Here is an 11,137-nt window from a genome sequence, read left to right on the forward strand (position 1 = left end):
TGCTAGTATGTAAAGAAAATTCCTGGCTTTTGTAAATTAACCTTGTATCCTGCAACCTGACTATACTTGATTTTTACTTCCAGGAGGTATTTTTGCATTTTCTACATAGACAATCGTGTCATCTGTAAAGTAAAACAGTTTTATTTTTTCTTTCCAATCTGTATTCCTATTTCTTATTTTACTTGTCTTACTGTATTAGCTAGTAGTTCCAGTATGATGTTGAAAATAAGTTGTAAAAGTGTTCACCCTTACCTTGTTTCCAATCTTAGTGGAAAATCTTCAAGTTTCTCACAATTAAGAATGATGTTAGCTATAGGTTTTTGTAGTCATATTATATCAAGTTGAGGAAGTTCCCCTCTATTCCTTATCATGAGTGAGTGTTAGATTTTGTCAAATTTTTTTTCTTCATCTAATGATACGAACATATAATTTTTCTTTTTTAGTCTACTTATGTAATGGATTATAATTGATTTTCAAATGGTGAACCAGTTTTTTGTACCTGATACTAAATATGGTGTATAATTATTTTTATATATTGTTAAATTCCTTTTGCTACTATTTTGTTGAGGATTTTTGCCTCTTTAATCATGAGATATATTGGCTTGTAGTTTTCTTTTTTTTGTAATGTCTTGTTCTGGTTTCGGTATTAGGGTAATGCTGACCTCATACAATAAATTAGACAATTTTTCATCTGTTGCTATTCTCTGAAACAGATTGTAAAGAATTGGTGTGATTTCTGCTTTAAATGTTTGGTATAATTCACCAATGAACTTCCTTTGACCTGGTGCTTTCTGGTTTGGAAGGTTATTAATTATTAATTAAATTTTGTAAAAGATATATGTCTGTTCAGATTATCTATTTCTTCTTGTGTAGTTTTGGCAAGATGTGTGTTTCACATATTATAATTGCTCAATTTCATTTTGGTTATAAAATTTGTGAGCAAAGAGTTGTTTATAGCATTTTGAAAATATCATTTTAATGTTCATAACACCTGTAGCAGTGCTTCCTATTTTCTGATATTAATCATTTGTGTCCTCTCTTTTTTTCTGTGCTTGTTTACTGGCTTACTAACTTCAGTGACATTACAAGAAACCAACTATTGGTTTTGCTAATTTTTTTCTATTAATTTCTTGTTTTTAATTTTTTGACTTTCACTCTTGTTCTACATCTTATATTTTAATTAAGTATTTTTTAGGGTTTGTTTCCTCTCCGTTGTAAGCATATAAGTTCTCTTGTTCTCCCTTTTTTATAACTTTTTAAAATTATTACCTTAGCATCCCCAGTAAACATTTACAAGTAATTCTAGTCCATTTTCAAATAATACTATACCACCTCATGGGTAGTGTAAATACACATGAAAATAAGAAAATAATTCTAATTTATTTCTCCCATCCCTTGTATTATTTATTTCATTCATTTCACTTAAATATAATCATACATAAGCATATATATGATATATACATAAGCATACATAATCAAGTGCATTGTCACTAATATCATTCTTAATTTTATGTTTGATCAATTAATAATAAAAATAGTTTTATTTAATCTTCATTCATTCTTTCTTTGATGTTCTTCCTTTCTTTATGAAGATCAGAGTTTCTGACTTATCTCATTTTTCTTCTCTCTAAAAAACATTTAAAAACATTTCCTGCAAAGAAGTTCTACTGGTGACAGATTTTCTTGATTTTTGTTTTTTCTGAAAATGTGTTTACTCCTACTTCACTTTTGAAAAAAAATTTTTTTTGGACCAGGCATGATGGCTTATGTCTGTAATCCCAGCACTTTGAGAGGCTAAAACTAGAGGATTGATTGAACCCAGGAGTTCTAGATCAGTCTAAGTGATATAGAGAGAACTTGTCCCTACCAAAAAAAATTGACTCCACGTAGTGGTGTCCATCTGTAGTCCCAGCCATGAAAGCTAAGGCATAAGGATTGCCAAGTCCAGAAGATCATGCCTGTGGTGAGCATGATCATGATTGCGCCACTGCACTCCAATCTGAGTAACAGTAAGATCCAGAAAGAAAGAAAAAGGAAGGAAGGAAGGAGGGAAGGAAGGAAGGAAGGAAGGAAGGAAGGAAGGAAGGAAGGAAGGAAGGAAGGAAGGAAGGAAGGAAAAAAATAGAAGAAGTAAAGAAAAGAAAAATATTTGCAGTGTACAAAATTTTAGATTGGTAATTGTTATGTCAGTTGTCTGGTGTCGGAAAGATGCAAATAATGACACAAAGAGTCAGTTAAAAAGAAAAAGTTTATGTAAAAGGTAAATCAGATAAAAAGGTTGGACCTACCTCTCCAAGATTGCAGAGGGGCCAGGGCCAGATGCTGAAAAAGCATTTGGAATTAAATATTTGAAACTGATTGTTTTTATAATGTTTTCCCTGGGAGGCTGGGAATGGGAATTTATTGATTTACAAAAGGCATTACTGTGAAATGTTACAGTGGGAGGAATGTTGTCATTGCCATGGCAATTTGCTGTTCAGGATGGCAGCAGTCAGAGTTTTAGATTGATTATGTAGACAGGGAAATTAGCCCAAGGTCTGTAAAACAAAGTTTCAAGACATGAACGTTAAGCTTTAAACATCCTAGGATTTTAGGAACAAAAAGTCTTTCAGCTGGGAGTGTGTTGTTCATGAGGAATTCAAATGAAACTTTGTTCATTTGATCAGAACCTCTGTTTATCTACTCCAGCCTTGCTCAAGTAGAAAAATATTTTCGGGAAAATAGCAGGAGAGCTGAAGCCAAAAATGTGAGCCAATGCCAAGCTCCTCAATGACCACAGTAACTCCATTTTGACTTTTTGTCCTTTCTTTCCTTCCTCTTGTTGTTTTGAAATATTTTTATTTTATGCCAGGAATAAGGATGAAGTTCAGTTTTTCTGTAACTGTTTTTTGCTGAATTAAGGAATAGAAATATCCCTACATGTCTAGTATAAGAGGAAAGAATGTTGGGGCATAAGCCAATGGACTAGGAGGTAGGGAGTATACTTAGTGTTACAAAACATTAAGGCTTTGATGTTTGGTACAATGTTTATAAATGATTACTAACACCCACTATAAGAATCCACGCATTTTTTTTGTTTGTTTTGGTTTTGCTTGTTAGTTAGTTAGTTAGTTTGTTTGTTTGTTTATATGATGTTATGCCAGAGTTAGGTTGGAAAACAAACAATATTATTAGACAGTAACTTCCCAAACCCGTTAGTTAGGAATTTGGGTATGATAAAAAGGTCAAGTTTAGTCCTTAGTTTCCCATTGCTCAAACATTATTCTTAACAGCAGGAGGTCCCATGGCACTAGGAAGGCTCATTCCTGGTGTTGTCTATTTTATTTATTTGGCAAAGTCTCACAGGGCTAGGAAGCATATTCTTAGAACTGTCTGTTTAGTGATGATAGTTTTTACATCAGTAATGTCAGATTATGGGGAAAGGACATGATTTGACCTAATTTTTATAGTCAGTTGTTTAAAGGTGAGAGGGAATTAAGCCTAGAGATTAGTTTGAAAATACCACTTTGGATTGGATTTATATTATAAGATATTATGATCCAGGCCCTTGATTTGTGTGTGTGTATGTGTGTATCTGATTCAGCATTTACAAGAGACTTGATTTGTGTGTGTGTGTGTGTGTGTGTGTGTGTGTGTGTGTGTGTGTGTGTGTGTGTATCTGACCCAGCATTTATAAGAGACATATAAAGATAATATAATGACAGGTGTAAAGATAAGAGTTATTTGAGAGTTTATGAGGACTGTTTTGGTCTGATGTTCTTGAAGTATGTTTGTCTTAGTTGCTGCCCTGGAGACCAGCCAGACCCCAAGTGACTTTTGAAACTACAGGCAGGTGGTAGTGGGCCAGTTTGAAGTCCAAGTGTGGTTAGAAATGAGGTCAGGGGCTTGCTCTAGATCTGAGATATGATTTTAATTTGACTGGTAAGATTTAGCAAGAGTCCCTTTTTTCAGTTCCAGGAGTTAAAGCCCTATAAATTAACAGCATAAGAATTAGTTAATTAAGCATTTATTATAGATGTAACAGTCTCAGAACATTTTATTAGCATAGCGTTATAGATTATTCTAATAATAATAGTTTAATATAATTTAATAATAGTTTAAATTTAACTAAGGTGATGCACTTTAAAAGCAATATCCAAAGTTACATGGATGTAGAAACTTTAATCCTTTTAAAGATTTTTTGTAAGTAATTAAAAATATTTTAGATTATAACTGCAGTCAGAACTGGAGAAAATAAGTTATAACCAACATAACCATATACAAGAGTTCTTTCATGAACCTTATTACAAATTACACATACCATCAACAACATCCTTGAACTCTGTCCTATATTTTGTCTTTTTTCTAAATAAAACAGTTATATTATTTTAAGACAAAAATTTTATACAGTTTTTTAATACAAAATTATTTTCTTTTTATTATAACCTTCCCGACCAAAATACACCTCTATGTTTATAACTTTTTTTACATCTTTCTTACTCTTTTAAAAATATTTTTTATAAATAATCTATAAATAATCTTTGAATTACATAAGATTACATAAAATAACCTTAAATTTTAGGGAAAACCTAGGAAGCAAGAAATTTTGAACTGTCTGTTAGATATTACCATTTTATAAATGAGACCCTTTACACAATTTTAGAAACATATTTTTATACAATTTTTACTTGAAAGTAACCCAGACATTTAATGAGTTTTTAAAACATTTTTAATATTTCTAAATCACATGAAAAGCTTATCCGTAAGTATGGTTTTATTTATGTTTAACTAATTTACTTATTTATGGCAGTTTTTAATTGTAAAAACTGAGATTTTAGACAAAGCTAATTATTATTTTGTTATCTCATGGCTAGTTATTTTTAAGACCTGTGAACATCTAGTAAGAACCTTAAAGTTAAATACATGAGCATTTTACTGATGACTCAGAAGATTACTAAAGTGTTTGGAAGTTTGGTTGGAAAAGCAGACAATAGGCTACTTTTTTTCCTGTGAGTTAACAGGATTCCTTAACACATGGTCTCTTTGTTTTTATCTGGGAAGAGGGCTGATAGTTCCAGTTTATATTTAATTTGAGAGAGATTTATCATGAAAAGAGAAACATGGATTTTAATAACACACCTTGCTCTGACCACTTTTTTTTGTGACTGGTAAAACTCAACTTTATTAACATTTAAACAGAGAAGTTCCTTCTGCACATGTTAAACACACATGGACCTGAACAGCTTGATGGAGACCCCTGCACTACTTAGCTAACCTACACACTGAGGTTGGTGGCAGTGGCACTCACTGTGCTTCAGAGATCTGTTACACATGTGACAGGATAGTTATTTCATGCATGTTTAGAACTGCAGGTCCCATTGTCTAAAAACATTTTATTTCTTCCTAGATACTTTCCTTGAAATAAGATGAGCTCTAGAAGAAATAAAACAGCTGCATTTATTATAAATAAAAAAACATTCCAGGACCAAGATTAGTTCTTCCTGTGACTTAGGAAACCTTAAAGTCCTCTAGAGCCCTTGGGAGGTGATGCCAGGTACTCAGGAACCCACAGTCAGACATTTCCCTTTCCATAGTAGGTGTGGGTATGGGCCTTAGCAGTCCAAGGAAAATTCTGGAGTGATAGAGTATGAAATACATCTGCTTGTGTACTACACAGTTTATCCCAGGGAAAACCACAAACCAACACTACTTTGCAGTGAAAATTAGTCCCAGAAATAGGAAGCTACAACTAGCAAAAAATCTGCACAAATATTTGGAAACAAGGCTTTAGAGGAAAGTTCTAAGGTTTGGAGGGTATGTCTTCCTTTTCTCCATGCATGAAGCAAAGCACAATCATTGCTTAAGAAAGCTCTTATATAAATATTTAAATAGTAATAGACACACTGAACTAGAATAAAAGTTACCTAGCAGGAAAGTCTGAGGTATTCCTTTAGTTGTCATGCTTCCTAAGCTGGGTTGGTTACACCCACAATCAACACAATCCATCTTCCTACAGCATTAATTTTATTCAAAGATTTAGGGAGATTTTTTTTGTCTTAAAACAAAAACGGACTGGTAGATATCTACTGTTAATAAATACATGATAGAATACAAAACTAAAAGACTGTGAGAAAATGATAACTTCACCAAGTGGCTTCAAGGATCAGCCACACCCGTGGTGGTAAAGTTTTCTTTTAACTTAGTACTACTGCTGAAAAAGTTCCCGATAGGCAGGTCAGGATCCAGGACCAGCCCAGCACTGACAGCTCATAGCTGTGGTGCACCTTCACAGGAAACAAGTTGCCCCTCTCCAACTCCAACACTGTGACACACAAGATAGCTGCACTGGAGGTTATGGGAGTGGCTTATCTGAAACTCTCCTACTTTTTAGAAAATCCAGTGGAAAGATCAGGAAACAGGAAAAAAGGCTGGTGAATTCTGTAAAGTGAAGTGAATAGAACTGTCTTGGGTTAGGGAAAGAAGCATTTTAGATAACCACAACAGGAAACCAGTCACTTTTTTTGAGGGAAAATCTGATTCTACTGGGGTTTCCATGTCAACAGTGGACTCAAATTTAAGAAACCTCCAGTTCATTTCTAGAAGTACAAATGCCTTTCATGCATAAGAGTAGAGGGATCAGAAAGAAACCAGCTCGGCCCTTTTCCTCCTGAACCCCTTAATGCAGTCTGCTCACCTTTTTTTTTTCCCCCAATCTTTCACTTCTGCACATCTCCTCACAACTCTTCTTTCATACTTTTTTCTCTTTCTTCTCCTTCGTAGGTCACATCCTTAACTGACCTTTCCTTTACATTGATTTTTCTTCCAATCTTTCTTTCTCTCTACTCTTTCTACCTTCAACAAAGTCTTTCATGGGCTTCAGGTAATTAAAGCCAAGCAAGCAACAAATGCCAGGTTTTTTCTATGGCCACCATTTTGAAAACAGTCGTGTACAGCGTAAGCACCCTACCCTGCAGTACACACCTTGTTCTTGGGAGTTGAGCTGGTGCTGACTGAGATTCAGTTCTGTCCACTCCCCCCTGATGACCCTTTCCTCCCTTGGTTAGTTCCACAGCACTGAAGGCTAAGGAGAAAAGGGAGTGGGTAGGGCCAGGAGGGGACTGACCTAAGAGACAAGTTGGTATTTTTTACTTTTAGACAAGTAAGAAATGAAAAAGCCTTTATGACGGTTCCCTCTCCAAGCTCTTCCTTCAGGTTCGAACTTGGAACTTTTCAGCTTTGATCATATATTTTATGTCCTTGAAGGATTTGTACTTTTCTCCATACATATCCAGACGATTCACTTTGAGTCCAGAAATGGCCAGCTGCTAGATCTTAAACTGCAGATTAATTGTGGAGTTTTCATTTAGTTTGGAAGCTCCAGCCTAAAGACTCATGGTCCCCTTCAAACTCGGTAGCTTTTGGGGATTTATTTTTCTCATATAGCAAGAGAGCATCTTTGTAACTGGGTCAAACGTGTGCATCCCCTGAGATGGAGCAAGACTCATGTTCAGGACTCCTTTGGGCATCTGGCTGGTGACAGTCACTCCCTCTATGGTCTTCCCCATAGTTTACGTGGATCCCACTGTTATTTCAAAGTATCCAAGTGAACTACTATCCTGGAAACTGATATTATGTTTGACATACAATGGAATTGCAACCAGATTCTGTGCACTGACATGGTAATAGAGCAGGTGGAAGTTTCCAACAGGAGGGATGAAGGAGAGGATCTGCTCAGATTCCCAGTGCTTGAAATGAACAAAAGGATGCAAGCTAATGTCATCCAACAACCTGGGCTTCATGAAGGAAAGTGTAAGTTCTGGCATTCCAGTCAGCTTGTCATAGGTATCAATCACCCCCTGGAACTCAGCAGTAATTGTAGAAACTAATTTATCAATGTTGGCATCAATCTCTTCAATCACATCAAAATAGGTCTCATTGTTGGTATATTTCACCCCAGTCCATCGCCAAGGCACCACTGACAGCTGTCCAGTGGGAAGTTGGTCACCCACATTGGTGCTTCCCATGATGGTGTTGACAACTGTTCCAAGGATAGTGAAAGGCTTTATGAGTTCTTTCAGGATGTTTGGTAGCCAATGGAAACCCATTGTCAAGCATCTCCTCCAATACCTCATAAACCACAACCACATTGTCTTTGATCACTGGCTCTGAGCAGACACCAAAATAATCCTGAAATGTGTCCACTACTCGATGAAGAAACTCAATGACAAACAGAGGTGGGACTCTGGATTACCGCCACAAAAAAAGATCTTGTGGAGGCAAACACTTTAAAGATAGTGGTAAGGAGTAGGGATAACTGGAGGGATAACATTTTCAGCTTCAGTGCCTTTCTGTTGCTCCTCCAAAAGTAATCACAAACATAACAACTGACCATGCTTTCAAATGTTTTTCCAGGAAAATATCTCCAGAGGAATTGATTAAGAAAATGCTATGAATCATGGCAGCGGGTGCCAGTGAGAGTGGAAAGCCTCTTTCAGTCTGAACGCCTGCCTCGGGACGCTGCAAATTTTCAACCTTGGTCACACTCCTCACAGTGCCTGCCACTCCCCTGACCACTTCTTTAAGGAGAAACTCATGAACAGTGTTTGAGAAGTTCAAAGGGACATATGGAGACAATATGGGCAAATGAAGGGAAGATGGAGTGGGTAAAAGAAGGAGGCAGTGCACACATCAATTTTTCTGTTGCAGCTATTATGGCTGCCGCTGGAGTGTTATCGTGTATTAAGGAAGGGGGCTTAGGATGATCAGCTGGTTGATGGTCTTGTGGAGCTGGATGGGGGGAGGCTAAACGTGGGAAAAGTGAGGGAGATTGGTTGGCTAGATCTGAGTTTTCAGAGAGAAAGCAGGAAGGAGGAAAAGTAGTAATCAAATAAGGAGTTAGAAGGAAGAACAAGGGTTCAGGCAGCGTGCCATTTAGAGAAAAGTTTGTACATAAGGAATCTCATACCATTTGCCCTTGTGGTGGTAACAGAGTTCAAGCTGAAGGAGAGTATTAGAGGCAGATACCTGCCTTGGGCCCCACCTCCTGACCGCCTAGCTGGTATTGAGGGGAAAAAAATGAGCCGCTTAGGGCAGATGTTTTTATTTAGCGAGAATGACCTGAGTCCTTTTAGAATGTATTCCAATAAGAGGGTTCTAGAGAAAGATACTGGTCCTGAGAATGATCTCAAAATCCCCCAAAAAGAAAGCCCCATGAATGTTCTTAGTTGGCATTCCAAAACAGAATCAATGGAATTAGTATGTTTATGTGAGTATCAAGTGTAAAAGGGCATTCCCTTGATTCTCTCGACCCACCGGAGGTAACCCTATTGCCAGCAGCAATACTGCTTCTATGCTTGTTTCGAAGTCTTGGTACCAAGATTTCTGAGAGGGGGGACCCTGAGCCCCAGCAAGAAAAAGTTTCTGAACAGTGAAAGTAGCTGTGTTGAGCCATTCCCCAGACATTCTAATGGAGGGAGAGAGTGAGTAATATATAAACACACCAGACGACTGATGTCATTTTTGTACAGGATAAAGCTGAGGCAACGGAGAGTTGTGGTCGAAGCAGCTGGCCACCAGGTGATGAAAAGGGAGAGTAAAGGAGAAGAGAGTGCCAAGGAAAGAATTTTACCTCTCACCCTAATGGGCTGCAGAACCATGTTTTCTCTGAATTCCAGTGCAGTTCACAGAGAGACTTAAGTTAGAAAGGAGAGTGAGAGAGCAGAGGAGACTTCACAAGTCCCTGTACCGGCCACCAAATGTTAGGTCAGTGGACCAGAACTACGGGAAAGACGCAAATAATTGCACAAAGAGTAGGTTAAAAAGAAAAAGGTTTTCTAAAAGGTCAATCAGAGGAAAAGAGTGAACCCACCTCTCCAAGATTGGAGAGGGAGCCAGAGGCTGATGGAGCATTTGGGGTTGAATGTCTGAAGCTGGGTATTTTTTTAATGTTTTCCCCAGGAGACTGGGAATGGGAATTGATTGGTTTACAAAAGGCATTTCTGTGAAATGTAACAGTGGATGGGGGTTGTCATTGCCATGACATTTAGTTATTCAGGATGGCAGCAGCCAGAGTTTTAGATAATTGATTACATAGGGAAAATAGTCCAAGGTCCATAAAACAAAGTTTCAAGACACAAACGTTAAGCTTTAAACATCTTTGGATTTAGGGAGCTGAAAGATATTCAACTAAAAGTGTGTTGTTCATGGGTTATATAGCAGGAACGTTGGTTAGAAAAGCTTTCTTGGAAAAACTGTGGGAAGACTGGAGACAAAAATATGAGCCAACGCCAAGCTGTCCACCTGCAATGGCCAAGGTAATGCTATTTTGGCTTTTTGTAAGTTCAGTAGCTTTCCTTTTTCTATCAACACATTAAATTTTTCATTCTATTTCATTGAATTTGCATGGTTTCTGAGAATTTGAGTGTAATTTTTTCTTTGTTCTAATTTTCCATATAGGTAAGAATAATTTTTTTCTCTGACTTATTTCAGGATTTTTTATCTTTGATTTTTATAGTTTGAAAATGATATGCCTAAATGTAGTATTTTTTTGTTTGTTTTTTTGTTACTTATCCTGATTTGTGTTTATGGATTTATGATTTGTTTTCATACAATAAATTTCAGAAATTCTCAGTCATTTTTTTCAAATAGTTTTTCTCTTCATTGCTGTTTTCCTTCTCTTTCTAGTTCTTCCATAACCTATATTTTACACCTATTATAATTGTCTCATTGTTCTTGGATATTCTGTTTTAGTTTTTTCAGTCTTTATTCTCTCAGTTGTTCAATTTTCAAAGTTCATTTTGTTTTATTTTCACTATCCAAGATTCTTTACTCAGTCCATCAATAATGTTCTTTATTTCTGTTACGGTTTTTTTTCTTTATCTTTAGAATTTCTTTTACCTCCTTCTTAAGATTTCAATCCTGGTGAAGGTTTTGTGATAGTGCTGACTATAAAAGTATTTTTCCATTTATATAAATATTCTAAACTTCTTAGGAAACTTCTCTATTACACTTAAGTTTTTAAGTTAATTAAGCCAGCTTTAAAAATTATGATGCTAAAGAGAAAGACCTTATGTCAATTCATTATTTTAAATCTGTCAATGACTTTCCATTACACTTGGGATGTGGGGCACAAACAACTCCTTTCCTTGACCTATAATAT

At 36.2% G+C, this 11,137-nt stretch overlaps 1 pseudogene; it reads right to left on the bottom strand.

The window, feature by feature from the left end:
* Window positions 1-7,187: 7,187 nt before the first annotated feature.
* On the bottom strand, window positions 7,188-8,436 carry LOC103263785 (annotated as a pseudogene).
* Between the last annotated feature and the right edge of the window lie 2,701 nt (window positions 8,437-11,137).

This window comes from Carlito syrichta, unplaced genomic scaffold, assembly GCF_000164805.1.
Source record: "Carlito syrichta isolate Samal-C Ts95f unplaced genomic scaffold, Tarsius_syrichta-2.0.1 Scaffold305258, whole genome shotgun sequence".
NCBI lineage: Eukaryota > Metazoa > Chordata > Mammalia > Primates > Tarsiidae > Carlito > Carlito syrichta.